This window comes from Podarcis vaucheri (assembly GCF_965113315.1).
Source record: "Podarcis vaucheri genome assembly, chromosome: 6".
In the NCBI taxonomy this organism is placed as follows: Eukaryota; Metazoa; Chordata; class Lepidosauria; order Squamata; family Lacertidae; genus Podarcis; species Podarcis vaucheri.
In genome coordinates, this window is record NC_138764.1 from 28636735 (window position 1) to 28655880 (window position 19146).

Sequence of the window (19146 nt, forward strand, 5' to 3'; positions counted from 1 at the left end):
AATTAGATTTAGGGACCTCCAATATTGTTCAATGCACAAATTGAAGCTGTATGTCTTTCTTGTGGTTTACTCTGTTATGGTTAAATGGGCAAATAAGGCAATTTGCTAGGAGTTGGTCCTGAAAGGTGTAATCCCACATAATACAATAAATCACAAATAGGCACAGCCCAATAACGTTTCTCATTGCTTCTCATCAGCACCATGTTATGTTGTGTGCGGCTGAGTCATAGAAAGAGTAAACATGCCACAACCCTTCCATCCCACCCACCAAAATTATTTCTGCAGACACCCAAATTGGGTGCACTTGTTGCAGAAAGATGAGGCAGAAACCCTTGCAATCAATTCTTTAATAAGAAAGTGGAATTGGAGAATGAGGTCTGAATGTGGGGAACTGTTGAACAAACATTAGGTTTCCTTTTTGTTGCAGAGCAGGGCATGGGGTGATGATTACAAGAGTCAGTCAAAGGCTTCATAGAAAGATGGGTTTTAAAGAAGAAAGAGGCAAAACAGACCAGAGGCAAAACAGATAAATCTGTGGCATTCTGGTATGTCTTTATTAGTCTTGTTAACAAGAGAGACCAGTATTTGAAACTTCTCATTCAGACGGGGGAGTCATGATTTCATATTCATAGCAGGTTTGTGTTACAAGGTTTGTTTTGCCACTCAGAACATCCGCAGGCAACATTGATCCTTGGTAAACTCTGATGAACACCTGAAAAAGGGAGCGTCAGAGAGAGAGAGAGAGAGAGAGAGAGAGAGAGAGAGATCAGCATTGGTACAGTAATGCATTATGCACATTGTCTAACCTTTTATTCTGTGATATATCTGCATCTGCTGCTTTGTATAGCATGTTATTTTTCTTTGTGGTGGTTTCTGTCATTATTAAATAAAATAAAATCAAAGGGGGAGGCAGGACCAGGTATAAAGAAAAGAGAAGAAGGAAGGGAAGGAGGGAGATGGGAGACAGGAAGACAAGGGGGTGGGAATTGGCAGAGTTATTTATGACCATGGGCATAGCCAGGGGGCAGAGGAGGGCTACTCCTCCCCATCAAGTAAATAAATAAAAATACTTAATTAAAAGTAGAAATTGTAGAAAGATTTTGACAGATTTTTCTGAGCACTTGGGGTCCGAAGAAAGTAATTTAAAACAACAGTTGCCAAGACATTTCATTCCAAATCTGCTAGACAGAGCCAGACGGAGGATGGCGTTAGGTGGGTGTCCTGCCCCACTAACATAAACCCTGGCTGCACCTATGTTTATGACTAGAGGAATATGGTTAACACTCTCACACACACCCAATACTCTACTTGTTATTGCAATGTAATGCTAGAACAAAGACAGCACATAAAGTTTAAGTATCTAGTATTGGGATAGACCTACCCCACACCTTTACTCTAAAGATGTAATACTCAGATACTATGTGTGCTCTCTCTTCTTCCTCACTGTTGTTGATGAGACTGCTGCGATTCCATTGCCGAGTATGAAATCCGCCTTGAATCCCTTGGGTCTCCGTATTTCTGCTTCTTAATGGTAGGTGGAGAAAGAGGAGATGAGTGATTTTCACAAATGTTTTCACATTTGTAGTGTGAAAGAGATTTGTGGGAGGGAGAAGGAAGGGGAGATTGTGTGAGAGAGAAAAGCGTAGGTATGTTCTGAGCTTTAACAAGTTTCTTTTTAGGCTGCATGTCACTTTGAGATTTTTGAAATACTAAGCGGTATACAGTCGTACCTCGTTTTGTGGACGGGATCTGTTCCGGAGCTCTGGCCACTAGCCAAAAAGGATGCAGGGCAAAGCGCCACGTCTGTGCATGCGCACAGAGCGGTTTCGCTTCTGCACATGCGCGAGCGGCAAAGCCGGAAGCAACCCGTTCTGATACTTCCAGGTTTGCCGTGGACATTCGCCAGAATGGACACTAGACAAGACGGACATTCACGGAGGTATTACCATATACAGAATTTTTTTTTTCCAGCAAGAACTCACCAGAACTCAGTTCCGGCACCTCTCAGGTGGGAGTCATTGCCATTATAAGAGAACAAGGGAGGCATTCGTGGTGAGTTCCGTCACCTCCTTCTCTAGAAAAATGGCACTGAGCATATACATGCTTTAAAATAAATAAAGTGATTAAGTAAACAAAAACCATTATTTTAAAATCTGGAGAGAGCGTGCATGAAATCCCAGTTCTTGCAAGAGACTTGCTTTTTGGCTATCTCTATAAATGGGATGAGACTCATGCACCCAGCTGTACGTTCTCATTTACCGTATTTTTCGCCCCATAGGATGCACCGGCCCATAGGACGCACCAAGTTTTTTGGGGGAAAATAAAGGGGGGGGATTATTTTTTCCCCAGGCACTTGTGGGGCAGGCAGCGAGGAGAAGCGCTCTTCTCCCCGCTGCCCGCCTTCAGATCAGGTCCGGGGATAGCGGGAAGACGCGCTGCACCTCCCAGCTGTCCCCGGAGTTTGCGGGGCTGGCGGCGGGGTCTCCCCGCCATCAGCCTCCAAACCACTTCGGGAGACAGCGGGATGGCGGCGTTCCGCCTCCCTCTGTCCCCCGACCTTGTGGGGCTGGCGCTGGGGCTCTCCTGAAGCCTGGAGAGCGAGGGGGGTCGGTGCGCACCAACCCCCCTCGCTCTCCAGGCTTCAGCGAAAGCCTGCATTCGCCCCATAGGACGCACACACATTTCCCCTTCATTTTTGGAGGGGGGAAAGTGCATCCTATAGGGCGGAAAATACAGTATGTTGTATTGCATTCCTTCTTCCAAAGAGTTTGGGGTGTCTAAATGAGGATATTCTATTTTATCCTGAGCCTTATGGAGTAGAATCAGCCTTGGGTTGTCCGAGGCATCATAGCCAAGTCACATTTGATGCCTTCTCCATTATACCAGCTTTGCTATTTCACATAAGCTTGAGGAAGTGGAGTGAGATTCTCTGAGAGAAGTAAGTCTCTAGCAGCAGGGAGTCTTTCCTTTGCAGTGAATTGCTTCCTTCGGTGTAGTTAGCCTGCTCCTCTAATCAACTCAGGTGTGGGAGGGTGCTCTATGCCTTCTCCCTCCCCCCTCCCTCCCTCCCTCCCTCCCCCATTCTGCCATTCTCTTGCAGGACAGAAGAAAACTAAAGCAGCACGTAGATGATCAGGTATATCCCCTAATTAAGCCTTGCAGCCACAGTGCTTTTCTGGCAGCGCTCTCATATCCATGCCTCGCTCTACTTGTTGCTTGAAAACCCACTCTGTCCTTGTCTGCGATACACTCCCTGCCTGTATTAATATATTTTCATCTTTCACCTTACACGAACTGAGGAGGACAATGTGCTCTGCTTTCTGTTTCATCCTTTCCTTTCCGAATCCTGTACACGGCTTCTTTTCTTGACAGAGGACTGAACTTTTCTAACTGTGAAACTATATCACACGCATTATTAAATTCCTTCTGGAATATTGCAGAAGAGTAGCCATGTTAGGACCTGTTCTTGTGTTAGACTGGCAGAATAGTCCCTACTGACAGCAAAAACCTCTGAGTCTACCGTACGCTGGAGGCAGCAGGAGGGATGCCTATTTGCTTTCCGGGTCTGCTTGTGGGCGTGTAACCCAGGTTCCAGAGACCTGGTATAATCCAGTTGTTGGTGGACTCCCATCAGCCCATTGACTGTGCCAAGGGTGCTAACTTGAATAAAATATTGGGGGAACCAGGTAAACCCTTCCCCACATAATCGATCACAATATGCAGTACACACACACACCATTTGAATGGCACCATTTGAAGGTGCCCCCTCAAATATTTTATTGGGGGGGTGTGAAGGGACCTCAGCCCCTAGGAGTCCCACATGCTGCCACCTTTCTTCATAGCTGAGTTGTTCCACCCTCTTGATCATGTTGGTTGTCCTTTCCTGAACCTTTTCCAACTCTACCCACCAGAAATTTCTGTAACACAACATGCACCAGCCCCACCTAGCACATTCCATAGGAGCCAACTCCAACCCCAATAAAATATTTGAGAGGGCCGCCCCCCCCCCAAGTTTATGAGTATTGCCATTCAATTGGTGTGCATGTGCCACATCTTGTGATTGATTATGCAGGGTGGGGCTTCCCTGGGCCCCCTCAATATTTTATTCAAGTTGGCACCCCTGCCTAGAACACAGCTCCCTGGATGGTTTAAAACAGGCATAGGCAAACTCGGCCCTCCAGATGTTTGGGGACTACAACTCCCATCATCCCTAGCTAACAGGACCAGTGGTCAGGGATGATGGGAATTGTAGTCCCAAAACATCTGGAGGGCCGAGTTTGCCTATGCCTGGTTTAAAATCCCATTCAATTGCAATAAAAACCACAATTTAAACAATGATACAGTCAGAAAAATGTCTTAACCCAGCATGGGCATTGTAGCTCAACCAACGTATTCCCAGCAGAGGAGTAATAAATCTCTATGGGCCTGCCACTTGTCAAGATAAAATGAAAATGCCTTGTCTTCTGAGCAGCTTAGGTAGTTGTGCCAGAAATTTTGAAGACCCTCCTTTGACAAAGACAACACAATTGTTGATTTAAAAAAACAACAACACAAAAAAACTGGATAGCCGTAAATGTGTTTTCCTGTTTTCTGGCCATAAAAGAATAAAACATGGTAATCCACAAGCAAACCAGAAGGATGGTCCTCAATGCAATAAAAGTTTTAAGAACCACTGTTCTAACCTAAATGTGAAGGCACTAAAACATAATGTGCACACAAGCTCTAAGTTTTTACAAGACATTCACAAATTACTTTTTTAACCACAGGGCATGGGGCCTTCTCTGACCCAGAAGGACCATTTTCTGAAGTACATCTTGAACAGGAGCCGATAATTACACATATTCATTTCCTCGCCTGCCTGAATGCGATAATTACCTGCAAGCAACGTTTTCCATTAATATGTACTGTAATCATCATATCTCAAGAATTAGAAAAGAAGAAACCTCATCATTTTACCAAACCTCCATGAATTTGTTTAAAATAAATATTATTAATGTTCACCCAGTGTCAACAGTGTGATAGCATGATTCTTACTTACCAGGCTAGATCTCAGCACATAATTACTACAATGAGTAATTCTGGGTTCTAGCCTGCCTGTCACTCATCCCCTATCTTCTGACAGATTCCTGGCCCTGAGATTGATGTTATTTCTCAGTTATCTTTTGTTTCCTATTCTAATGAGGCCTCAAAGGTGATGTACAAACCAACATGCGGTAAGTTCTAGGTCAGGGATAGTGAACCTGTAGTTTCTTTTCTTTAAAGAGCATAATGACCTCCACCACCGCCCAGTCCTACGCAACAAACTGCCCAAAATAAATGTGCGCATGATCAGGCTTTCCAAATCTTAAAATGAAGAGCAAGAGTAATGCCTGGGGTAGAATGAGATGACAAAATGGACTGTACCACTTTGAGAGGAGGCCACATTTTCAAATACTTGACTATGATCACAACTCCTTGCAAATAGGAAATGTTCCCAGCCAAAAAGGGGAGTGGGATAGAGAACATCTCCCTTGTGTGCTAGATTTCTAGTTGCATGCAAGGACTTTTTAAATATGAGGGTACTTTTTAAAAAAACCAGTATCTCTCCCCACGCCTGTGGTCAGAAATGGTGCAGCCCATTCTTCTGTTTCTGTCTCCTGTCTGTGTTGGCCCAACCTGAGATATTTGCTATCAGATGGGGGTGAGATTTTTGCAGCTACTTAAATCATTGGAAGCCTACCTGTCAGTATGATTAATTGGTTATCGGAATTGCATGGAAACGCTGAGACTAGCCAAAAGCTATAAGGATCCCTGCCTCCAATCTCAAAGCTCTAGCTTTCCTTTATAATTAGTTCAGCTTTCACAAAGGACCAGTTGTAAGAAGAAGAAGGAAGCTTCTCGCAGGGTTAGTCTACATCAGAAGCTGTACATTTCTCCGCCAGGGATATCAAATCATTCATCTTTTCTCCTATTGTTTGAGATTTGTGTCTGCGAGGTCAGTTCAAAATAGGATATCAGATTTTAATTAGCATCATGAGCAGCAGACAAAAGGCACTTTTCCTCATCAGGCCTGTGACTGTTACACTGATGTCATGTGAAAATTGCCCAGTGGCTTCTCATCAAGACATCAAAAGCAAAGCTTTCTCGCAGAGCTCTTCACCACCGGATCATAAATCTTCATTTATTACATAAGAAACCCAGGTGAATGAATATTCTCATACCTGGTGTTGTGGGAAAGAGTTCTGCCCACATTAAATTGTCTATGTTGTTGTTGTTTATTGAATTTATACTCTGCCTATTCACTCCAAGGAGCTCAGCGTTAATTGCTTGTGTAGCTGCATACCTACCAATGTTGTGGTTTTATTTGTTTGTTTGTTTGTTTGTTTGATTGATTGATTTCTATACTGCCCTTTATCAAAAGATCTGAGTCGTGTACAGCACTAAAAACATATTTTACAGAACGTAGTAGTCAAAACATAAAACGAAGCATAGAAACAGACACTATAACATATTTTTTTAATAAAAAGAGAATGTATGTACTATGCAATGAAAATCAGTCCCCAAGCAGTTTGTATCATTTTAAAAAATAAACTAAAATTAAGAAAACACTTCTTTAGACAATTTATATACCATACAATAAAAAAGTTTCCAAACTCTGTAGAGTTACAAAAAGAAGTACACACACAGAGAGAGAGAGAGAGATAACAACATTTCAAAACAGCAAAGGTTTGTGCAAGCTTAAATTCCCAGATGGTTATCTATTTGTGCTGCTTGGCCTTCTAAGGGTTAAGTTACAGAGACAGCTTCCTAGAGAGGTAAGGTGTTTTTTGTTGTTGTTTTTTGAGGGGGGGAGGCAGCTTGGTTCTCCAGAGCAGAGGTGCCTCCCCATGTTAGCTTTATTAAACTGGAATAGACTGCTGGACTAGATGGGCATTTGGGCTGACCCAACAGGCTATTCTTACCCTCTTAACGGTGTTTACTCCCAATTAAATGTGTACAGAACTGTAGCCCAGTTCTGTTTCCTAGTCTTCTAAATCTCTACTTCATTCATTGGCAAAAGATGGACTCTGCTGTCAGCTAAGGCTGCGTTACCTGCCTCTGAAAAAGCCCAGAAAGGTTTTACAAATATGGAATGGGCAGTTTGGGAGTCCAGTTGTGCCATTAAAATGTACCTATGAAACTCTCAGGAAAAAGTCAATGGGGTGTATGTGTTGTGGCCAGAAGATGGATTTGATGCATTTAGGAAATGCAGCTAGGGTTAAAGACATTTCACCTTTTAATACTCAGAATAAAAAAGAGAGAATTGTGCCCAGCCTTCTGACTGAAATCTCCAGCAGCAACTATGAAAAAGTGGCTGTTTGCTAACTTTCTCTGAAGCAAAGGCATACACTCACAGAAATTTGAAAGGTGACCTTCTTACTGACTCATTACTTGGTCAGATATGCAAGGACAATACAAGGTGACTGACTACTTAACACAAGATAATGCTGCATATTGAAAGAGACTTTACGCTACACACCTGGCTCCCCTCTTTAAATTAATCCTGGAAGACGCCTTATATAATAATGGCCTGCATAACTTCAGATCTTGTAAGACAGCTAGGCAACTCCAGCTGGTCCACTCTGCAGCTCCCTGGTGATCAATTGGAATAGTACACCACAAATAAATTGTACCAGGAGGTTTAAAACAACTTCACTGGTTGTGAGCCCCAATTCAAGGAGCTGGTTTTAAGTAAGGCTGACCCAAACTTTTGAATTGCCAAACTCTCCTGCCAGCAGCCACCGTCTGCCTTCCCCCCACTATGTCATTTTCGGAGGGGAAATGGCAATGGCAAACACAAAATGACTGCCAGTGAGAGACAGCCCTTTCATCTTCTTATCATGTTTCTCTATGTAAGCGAGTAAAAAATAAAATAAAATTATTCTACCAAACTTTTGGAAGATGAATATTCATTTTATGCTGTTTCTAATATTTATTTATTATTAGGGGGGGCTGGGCTGCTTTAAGATTTTTGTGTGTGTGGTGGTTGGTGTTTCCAAATTGCTGCTTAAAACCATCTCAAGAAGTTTTCGTGGAATGCAGTGCGAACATATTGTAAATTTAGAAAAAGATAAAATGGGTCTGGAAACAGCATAGAGAATAAATCTGGGCGCACACAGGTGAGCAGTAACCAGCACTTACCCACTCAGCTCAGGATGGCTGTGTGTCCTGCTTTGTGGAGGACAGACCTCTCTCTGAAGTTGTCCTCTGTCTGAAGAGCTGTCCAGTCCAAAGAGAAAGAACTCTAAGAAGGGGCAGCAGGTATATATCTGAAACAACATGTGTTCCCACTATGTGTTAGAATTCCTGCTCCATGATTGCAGTAATTGGATTGTTATCTTTCACATGACTGTATGTGTTTTGACTCCATAGAGTGGGAAGTGACGGAAACAGGATGTTTGTGTTCCGTGAAGTGGGACTATTGTCCTTTGTTCTTTTTCTCTTTGCTGTCTGATGCTAGAGAGAGAGGGAGCCATGTTGCTGTGCTCCGTGTGTGTTTATATGTAAATAAAGTAGATTAGCCGAAATACTGAGTTGCTGAGGTCTGTTACACAACTGCGCAAACTCTGTGGATCCCTAAGTGTGCCGGTGTCGGTTGGCACCGGTCGCTGTGATGTTCGGCCAGAAGAAAGCTTTTGAAGCTCCCAAACAATCAACCAGGAGGGAGAGAACATGCCAGTTGGGCATGTGTCTCTGCCAGGGTCCTACTCGAGTGTAGGCTGAACTCCTAACAACGTACACTACTAAGAAGAATGGAAACTTTTGTGTGGAGCCTTATACCTAATATGGGACATGGGTGGTGCTGTGGTCTAAACCACTGAGCATCTTGGGCTTGCTGATTGGAAGGTCAGCGGTTCAAATCCATGCGGCAGGGTGAGTTTCCATTGCTCTGTCCCAGCTCCTGCCAGCCTAGCAGTTCAAAAGTATACCAGTGCAAGTAGATAAATAGGTACCGCTCCAATGGGAAGGTAAACAGCGTTTTCGTGCACTCTGGCTTCCGTCACGGTGTCCCGTTGCGCCAGAAGTGGTTTAGCCATGCTGACCACATGACCTGGAAAGCTGTCTGTGGACAAATGCTGGCTGCCTCAGCCTGAAAGTGAGATGAGCGTCGCAACGCCATAGTCGTCTTTGACTGGACTTAACTGTCCAGGGGTCCTTTACCTTACCTAAGAACTTGTCACACCAGGGAAAGATTGGTTTCTTACACAGAATCGAAAGAGATATTGAGCATATGGGTGCTGCTTTAGACAGCAGGTTTGCAAATATGCGGACTGCAAATAATCATTCAGTAAAAAGCCATCACTGCACAAGGGGCCTTGAAGTTGACCATCAGCAGTTAAGCACATCCACACCATACATTTAAAGCAATCTTATACAGTGGTACCTCGCAAGACGAATGCCTCGCAAGACGGAACACTCGCAAAACGAAAAGGTTTTTGGTTTTTTGAGTTGCTTCGCAAGACGATTTTCCCTATGGGCTTGCTTCGCAAGACGGAAACGTCTTGCAAGTTTGTTTCCTTTTTCTTAAAGCCGTTAATACAGTTGCGACTTGACTTCGAGGAGCAACTCATAGCACGTGGTATGGTAGCCTTTTTTGAGGTTTTTGAAGACTTTGGTGATTTTTGAAGCTTTTCCAAAACTTTTCCGACACCGTGCTTCGCAAGACGAAAAAAAACGCAAGACGAAAAAACTCGCGGAACGAATTAATTTCGTCTTGCGAGGCACCACTGTACCACTTTAATGGTCATGGCTTCTGCCAAAGGATTCTAGGAACTGTAGTTTGTTAAGGATATTGCAAGTTGTGAGACTCCTCACAGGGCTACAGCTCTTAGCACACTTACTGGTAGTCCCCAAGATTCCTTGAGAGGTGCCATGACTGCTAAAATCGTATACAAGTTCTTTAAAACTATGGTGTGGATGTGATTCCCAAGTAGGGTAAGATGTATTGTTTTTTACTGTTTATAGTAATTACCGGTACAGTGGTACCTCAGGTTAAGTACTTAATTCGTTCCGGAGGTCTGTACTTAACCTGAAACTGTTCTTAACCTGAAGCACCACTTTAGCTAATGGGGCCTCCTGCTGCTGCTGCGCCGCTGGAGCATGATTTCTGTTCTCATCCCGAAGCAAAGTTCTTAACCTGAAGCACTATTTCTGGGTTAGCGGAGTCTGTAACCTGAAGCGTATGTAACCTGAAGCGTATGTAGCCCGAGGTACCACTATATTTCTCAATGTGTGTCTATGAATTTCAATTGCTCCATGCAAATATTATGCAAATCCACTATTGTTTTTTGTCCTGTTTTATCCTCTTTTTAGGGCATCAGTGACCACCTTAATTCGGGAATTCGGGTACTGTCCATGTGCATTGTCCCATTTCCTTCTACACCTTCCCAACGTTTGGTGGCTGTTTCCTTAGTGACTGGAATTTCCTTTGGAATGAATATAGGTCATGGCTCCTTTCCTTTAACCAATGCTGTGGATCAAGCCATAAAGGAAAGCATTTGGAACATCTTAGATTTAACAATAAGGGGAGAAGGGCTTGTACATCTTTGAGCAGTTGGAAGGCATGTAATCAAACAGACTTTACAGCACCAGAGGGCCACTTCCTCTGTCCTTTTTCGATGAATTATGCATCTTGCGCCTGAGAGTACTATGAAGGGGAAGCTCACTGCATTACATGACTCTTTTAAAAGATGGGGAAAGGGGGGGGGGAAGAATTGTGCCACACGCAATTTGATATTACTTCAAAGTAACCACTTGTGAAATATGGAGAGGAATTATGGCATGGATAATAGTCCTTCAGTAGGAGTTCAGTAAATGTGTTGTAAAAGTCTCAGATGGTTGGACAGTGTTCTCGAAGCTACAAACGTGAGTCTGACCAAACTGCAGGAGGCAGTGGAAGACAGGAGTGCCTGGCATGCTCTGGTCCATGGGGTCACGAAGAGTCGGACACGACTAAACGACTAAACAACAACAAAAGTCTCAGACTTGAAATCTGAGAGGCAGTGTTATGTAGTGGTTAGAGCGTTGTGGGCAGGGTAGGAGTCACAAATTGAAATATAATGCTCATAGACTCAGTGAAACACTCCACTCCTACATCACTTAGAGCAAACTGCTTGCTTCCTTTGAAAAGCTAGTTCTAACTTTCACATACCCTCCAACGTTTCTCCGATAGAAATAAGTACGCCCTGTTCCATAATAATAAAAATAATAATTTTATTATTTATATGCCACCCATTAAACATTTAAAAACATCCCTATACAGGGCTGCCTTCAGATGTCTTCTAAAGGTTGTATAGTTGCGTATTTCCTTGGCTCAGGAGTCACATAACTCCATACCCTTCAACATTTCTCCAATGAAAATAGGGACTTCCTATGGAAAAGTGGGATATACCGGGGTCAAATCAGAAACAGGACAGGCTTCTGTAAATCCAGGACTGTCCCTAGAAAATAGAGACACTTGGAGGCAGGCTGGATTTGATTAAAATCAAATCGATTTAAGTCACAATCTAAATCATTAGTTGGTAAGACTTGATTTAAACACTAGTCAGTAAAGCTTGATCTAAATCATTATTATTTTTTACAGAAAGACTCATTCTTGCTGGTATAATCTTAATATTTACAACCAGATGAAGGTTTTATTTTTGGAATAATAAATTTTCAGAGTAGTTTTTACAGTTAGATCAAAAATTACTGATTTGGTTATACTATTAGAAATACATTGACAGATAATTATGGAATTATTGTGAGGTTTAATAAGTTAACTGTTTATATTTGCACAACTTTTCTGCTGAAGGAGAAAAATAATCATTTCCTTAATAACAAGTTAAACAATTTATTTAACTAAAGCAATAACATTATAGTACATGTATCCATGTTTGTTAACTGGTGTGGTTAAACGATTTTTTAAAAAAACAACAACCTTAGACTGAGTTTTATTAGCACACATGAAAAAATTAAAACAAATCCTTATTTCCTGATGAATAGCCTTCGACTATAATGTAACTTAAATAGAAAACTATCTTTAGAAAGATTTTCCCCACAAAAGGATTTTATTTTAAAAATCCAATTTAATTTTTTAAAAAATCAGATTTAAATAAAAAAAAATCCGATATTTTTTATTTTTTTAATTTAAATCATTGATTTTTATCCACTTTGCTTGGAGGGTCTGCTTTCAGGGAGCTGGTTTTTATTCAGGATGAGGCAGGAACAGAATTACTTCTGTTCTTTTACAGGACTCTGTTGGGTAGCCACAACCAGTGATCCCTCCTTCTTTTGGAAGGATAGTGAAGGTCATGAGGGGAATAATATTTTTCATACTTTCCACCAGCAAGCAGTGTGGCTGTTTCCAGAACTCTGTGTAATGCTTCAGTGCAATTTTAATGTGGGAAATTCTTGAGCCTGCAGTGAAGCATGTGTGAAAAAGTGCTGTAAGATGTAATGAAGTTATCACACTCTGGCAGCAGCTTAGACATGAGAAGCAAAAAAAAAAAGTCAATTCCACATCCTAGTCAACGAGCAAAAGAAGAAGAAGATAAAAGCACCAGGAGCCAGGAGGGGAAAGAATTGTACTGAGACAGTCTATATACGCGAGCTTCCTTATATAGGGCAGGCTTTTCTTGTTCACAAGGTGGTTAATGAATTGCAGAACGAGACCAGGATGCAAACTAAGTCATTCGGTGTTGCAAAATGAGCCATTCTGGAAAAGAGAAATATGCAAAAAAGTGTTTATTAGTATTATTATTAATGTATACATTGCCTTTTCCATGTGTGTCCAAGTGATTAGCAAATAGCATTAAAGCAGCTAAAAATACTCTGATTTTAACAACAACAACAACAACAACAACAACAACAACAACAACAACAACAATTTATTATTTATACCCTGCCCATCTGGCTGGGTTGCCCCAGCCACTCTGGGCGGCTCCCAACAGATAAAAAACAGAATAAAACATCAAACATTAAAAACTTCCCTAAACAGGGCTGCCTTCAGATGTCTTCTAAAAGTCAAATAGTTGTTTATTTCCTTGACATCTTATGGGAGGGTGTTCCACAGGGCGAGTGCCACTACCAAGAAGGCCCTCTGCCTGGTTCCCTGTAACTTAGCTTCTCGCAGGGAGGGAACCGCCAGAAGGCCATCGGCGCTGGACCTCAGTGTCCGGGCAGAACGATGATGGTGCAGATGTTCCTTCAGGTATACAGGACTGAGGCCGTTTAGGGCTTTAAAGGTCAGCACCAACACTTTGAATTATGCTTTGAAATGTACTGGGAGCCAATGTAGGTCTTTCGGGACAAAAATAACTGAAGATGGGTTTAGAAACCAAATCAAATGAACATCTAAGGCAAAGACCTTTTCATCTAGCTGGGTGCTTCAGTTTTGGCAGGCATGAAGAAGTCACGGTCCTCCACATGTTGTTGGCCACCAGCTGCCTTCAGCCCCAGCCACCATGGCCTATGATCAAGGATGATGGGATGTGTAGTTCAGCATCTGGAGGTCAAAGGTTTCCCCATTCTAAATTTGGGGTGAACAGCACTAGGGATGGAAGGAACTGCTCATTTCAGTTCTCTCAGGTTCCTATTTTTCCACTCAGATAGTTGTTCATTCCCTTAACATCTGCTGGGAGGGCGTTCCACATATATAACACATTATACTTGTGGAATTGTCCTGACCTATCCAGTTTTGAAAGGAGCAAGTACCCTATCCTCTTTTGCATCTGATCACCTTGCTTTTAATTTCAACAAGGGATGCAAATTCCTGAATGGAACAGCCTGATCTTCTCCTTTCAGATTGAGCTGATTTTCAGAGCCTACCAAAAGTTTCCACACTTCTCTAAATCTTGAGGTGCCGTTCTCAGGGGTTTAAACCTATCGAAGTATGCATGCAAATATGTGTTTTGTGGGGAGAAATTCAGGTTTAAGCCCACCTCCCGCAAGGAAATGCACATATTTTAAATATGTGTTTGGGGAGGTTTTGTTTTTTGAAGTTCTCAGATGAATGCAGAAGCATGATGGAATAGGACTATAGCTAAAAACTGGTTTAGATGGCACAGATAGGAAACAGGTCAATTCCTCCATCCCTAATCTTAACCCTGAAATAAACATGTTAAAATTCACCAAGCTCTGAATGAGACTTTCCATCATTCCCATTGAAAAATAAGAAATCCTCATTTGGGAACTTTGTTCCATTGGCTTTAAATTTTCTTCTCTTATAAATGGCCACTTCAACAGCAAGCAAAAGCAAGATAGTTAATTGCCTCCAGACCCCCTGCCAGACTCCATCAACACTTGTACTTCCTTCTTCCCACATAGCTACACTCCTTGTACTTCCTTCTTCCCACATAGCTAACAAAAGGATAGTACTTTAGTCACATATATCTGTGAAAAAGCGAGGGTAATTACAAAACTGCAAACAATCAAGCTGAGAGGTACATTTTAACATAGATTGGGGCTGCCAACATTGCACCCATGGGTGCAAGGGTGCTCTTGAGGTCTTTCCTGAATGTCCACAAAGCCACACACACACACACACACACACACACACACACTGCCTGTTGGTCATGAGATGGATCCCTTCTGCATCTTTGAAAAAGACATTGAGCTGATCACATTCCAGTGCTCGGGTTACAGACGCTTCAGGTTACAGACTCCGCCAGCCCAGAAATAGTACCACGGGTTAAGAACTTTACTTCAGGATGAGGACAGAAATCGCGCGGCAGCAGCGGGAGGCCCCATTAGCTAAAGTGGTACCTCAGGTTAAGAACAGTTTCAGGTTAAGAATGGACCTCCAGAACAAATTAAGTTCTTAACCCGAGGTACCACTGTACTTTGGGGGGAAGTAATGAACAGAAGGGGTGTTACCCAAAAATCCAAACGTGTTTACGGGCCTAAAAAAGCTGGTGACCTCCAAACATAGATGATTCGCGGACCACTAGACCCTATTTTGTTTGTTAGTTTTTTTGTCTGAGCTGTTGGGCTACTAGAGAAAACCTAGGAAACTTATATGTAGCATATTTATCCCTATCAACCAGTTGGCAAAAGATTTTCTCCTTACTATTCAAAAAGGAAACTGTCGGAAAGAATCTCTTTCAAGAACCTTTCCCCAGGGGAATTATACAATGAGCAATATAATACAAAAGGGCAGGTTTGTGGCCTTCATGACTAGGTGAGAGATTATCTTTAGGAATTGGGGAGGGGAGAGTTTCTCCACAGTCTAGTCAGCAGCAACCTTTTGTTCTTTGGAAGTTCTGAAATCACAAGGCAGAAATGGACATTACAGGAACACAGGAAGCTGGCTTTTACTCAATCCATCTAGCGCAATATTGCCCACACAGAGTGGCAGCAGAAAGGTTTTGGACAGGACCTTTTCTTAACCCAACCCTAGAGACACCAAGACTTGAATCTGGCACCTACTGCATGCATAGGAAAAGCTCTTGCAACCCGAGAAAAACAGCAGCCATGGCTCCATCTTTCTTGCTCCATCCATTCCTTATAGGGTCTACCTATAACACATACAAGGGACGCCGGTGGTGCTGTGGGTTAAACCACAGAGCCTAGTACTTGCCGATCAGAAGGTCAGCAGTTCGAATCCCCGCGACGAGGTGAGCTGCCGTTGCTCGGTCCCTGCTCCTGCCAACCTAGCAGTTTGAAAGCACGTCAAAGTGCAAGTAGATAAATAGGTACCGCTCTGGCGGGAAGGTAAACAGCATTTCCGTGTGCTGCTCTGGTTCACCAGAAGTGGCTTAGTCATGCTGGCCACATGACCTGGAAGCTGTACTCCGGCTCCTTCGGCCAATAAAGCAAAGCGAGATGAGCGCCGCAACCCCAGAGTCAGCCACAACTGGACCTAATGGTCAGGGGTCCCTTTACCTTTATAACACATATGAGATGATGTCACTGCACTGGCCATGTTGTTGCTTTGCATAACTGGCTAGCAGGAGAAGGAAGACTATAGCATTTTAATGTCACATCACATGGAGAAAGGGGGGGAAATATAGTGGTGTGGCTATGTTTCATGTCTTTTTTTTTTAGTTTACATTTTTATTACACCATTCTTCCTAAAAGTTCTGGGCAGTGTTCCCCATTTAATCTTCACAATACTAGTGAGATAGGCCAGCTGAGAGATGATACTGGCCCAAGATCATCCCCTAAAATTTACGAGTGAGTTGGGAATCCTTTCCAAGTTTAACCAACTGAAGTTCAACACTCTATCCAAGATGCCACACTGTCTAGCTCTATCCTAAGTTTACTCACAGGGGAGCCAGTTACTGGTACAATCCATGACCTTGTTTAAATCAAAGCTGCCAACGTTGCCTCCGGCTTGAGTACTGGGTGTAATTTTTGCCATGCAAAAAAGTTGACAGAATTAGAAAAGTTGTCTAGGGCTATATAGCTGAGAAGTCATGAGATTTTCCAGCTTCTTCCCATTCCTACACAAGTTTATCTAGAAGTATATCCACCGCCCAGTGATCTTCGGTTGAAAGGTAGTATCTAAATTTAATCAACAACAACAACAAGGTGCTCAGGTAGGTGGCAGAAAAGGGGACAACACTCTTGTATCTTTAATAGTTGTGTCCTGCTGAGATCCCCTCTTCTGTCCAACTATTGAAGGTACAGGAGCCCTGCCCAGTTTTGAATCTGGCCATGTTGTGGGAAAGATGCCCCCAGCTCATTGCCTCAGCCCACTGAGAGCCTATCCTGCTGTAAGGTTGCTTTGCATCAGATAAACGTCAGCAGAGGAGAAAGGGCTGGTTGGTACATGGAACTGGGTAGACCTTGCTTTTTAAGAGTTGAGGCCAACTTCAGGTGGCCTTGGACCCCCACAATATTTTCACTATGGATGCTTGGCCTCTGCACGCCACCTCTGCCTCTGCCCGCTGCCTTACCACAACACATGACAATGTGACGTCTTGACGTCATGTAGTGTGAACGTGCCACCAGGCACCCACAGTCTAGGGTGGAGGTTGCAGTCTAGAACAGAGCCACCTGTGCCCTTGGTGTATGAGTGTGGGGTGAGCGGGTGTAGCACAAAAGGTGATGGCTCTGTTAAGCTCTTCTTCTCTCCAGTCTCAGACTCAGTTTTATTGTAGCTGCAACAGAAAAAGGCAGTGCTAATACCCTACCATTGTGATGAGTTTGCCAACCAACCTGTAAGGAAGGCATAGCCCATCCTTCTCTTGTTCCTTCATCTGTACAAATAAGTAGGTTGACATTTTCACAGCATGGGGAAAAGCATGATCAGTTGATAATGGGACGTGGGTGGCGCTGTGGTCTAAACCACTGAGCCTCTTGGGCTTGCCAATCAGAAGGCGGTTCGAATACCCACAATGGAATGAGCTCCTGTTGCTCTGTCCCAGCTTCTGCCAACCTAGCAGTTCAAAAGCACACCAGTGCAAGTAGATAAATAGGTACCACTGTGATGGGAAGGTAAACAACGTTTCCGTGCACTCTGGTTTCCATCACAGTGTCCCGTTGTGCCAGAAGCAATTTAGTCATGTTGGCCACGTGACCTGGAAAAGCTGTCTGTGGACAAACACCGGCTCCCTTGGCCTGAAAGTGAGAAGAGTACCGCAACCCCATAGTCACCTTTGACTGGACTTAACCATCCAGGGGTCCTTTATCTTTACCTTTATCTTAATGTTTGCAGCTCAAGTGACTGTTAAAGGCACAGGTGCAGGGACCGCTGGCCAGGAAAAAGGAAGGTTGGCAATCCTGCACAGAGATGGTGCTTACTGGCTGCTGTCCAGTCATTCATAGCTGTAAATAGTTTCGCTAAGTTTCTTTCCCTACACAGTCAGGCAGAGATGAGCAGAATGTGAGCTTCCGCCCCTTCAATTACAGATCGTAAAAACCAACTCTTCTGTTCAATTGTCTTTCACTTCCCACATAGTGCTTGAAAACAGTTTTCTTAAATTAAACATTGCTTCCTCCTCCACACAGTTGTCTGCTTCCTGCTCACATTATTCTCTCTCTTTTCTGCTTTATGGATTCAAATTGGCTACTTTGTCTACCTCATTATCATCGTTCCCTGCACCCCTCTGCACAGTCAACCAGGGTAAGTTCCCATCAGAAGCATGAGGCTCCTTGGATTTGCCATTTGAAATATCCTCTCTCCACCTGACATTATGCTCTTTTTTATGCGACTAATATTTTTCGAAAGGTCACCGCACAGGGATGAATACGGGGGACATTTAGTGTTACAGTGAAAGATATTTGGGAGTCCAGTTGAAAGATTCAAACTCAAGTCTCTCTCCTCTGAGAAGGCCACATGCAGAAAGGAAAAAAGGAATCCTTAGCCTAGGAAGGAGTCAGATCCTCTGACTGGAGATGCTGTTGAAATTCTATGTAGTTCTTCAAGATTCAGGAACATATACTGAGTCAAACTACAAATCTAGTCCAGCCCCCTCCAGTGCAGGAATCTTTTGTTCATAGTGGGGCTTGAACTCATTACCCTGAGATTAAGAGTCTCCTGCTCTACTAATTTTAAACTACAGAAAAGTTATTACTGAAGCAATACTGTGGCAGCTTTCAAAAGTTTAAAGCATTGCTGTGGCAGCTTTGACACAACTGATCTGGCTAGATCTGAATTGCTTTATGCAAAAATTAGGTAACCTATCCCGAGTTTACCTTTTTCTTCTGTTTATCCCAATGGTCTTATATTTAACAACATTTTTTTCTCTCTTTTAGATTTGCTGAGGGGAAGAGGAGGAAAAACCACATCACCGTTGCAATATATCATCACGACATTAAGATATGAAGATGCCACGCAATAGCATCCCTGTCGAATCAGTTTATTTTCCTCCAGAATGATAAAGTTGCTAAAAACAGCATTGGCTTGAAAACATTCTTGGGTCAATCTAATCAGCTGAAGTGGTTTTTGGAAGAAGCCAAGATAGAGCTGATCCTATTGGAAGTTAACACTTTCACTTCCGTGATCTTGTAACAACGTGTCTCTTTCCCATATGCCCACTCATATTTATATGGATTCAGGGCAAGTATGGCTTCCAATCAAAGTGATGTCCAAACAAATATTTCCTCGCAAGTGGGAACAAAATGTTTCTTACCAGTGCTTGTGATTTCTCCCTGCAGCATCAGGCAGCCAAAGACAGAGCGCCAGGCTACAGAGATCATTAT

General features: G+C 43.0%; 1 long non-coding RNA gene across 1 annotated transcript in view; it reads left to right on the plus strand.

The window, feature by feature from the left end:
* The window catches only part of LOC309535206, a 135187-nt gene extending 116456 nt beyond the window's left edge, over positions 1 to 18731 (plus strand). The window contains exon 5 of the long non-coding RNA XR_014221112.1: positions 18700 to 18731. This is a non-coding gene — a long non-coding RNA (uncharacterized lncRNA). The remainder of the gene's footprint in view (positions 1 to 18699) is intronic.
* Positions 18732 to 19146: the final 415 nt, after the last annotated feature.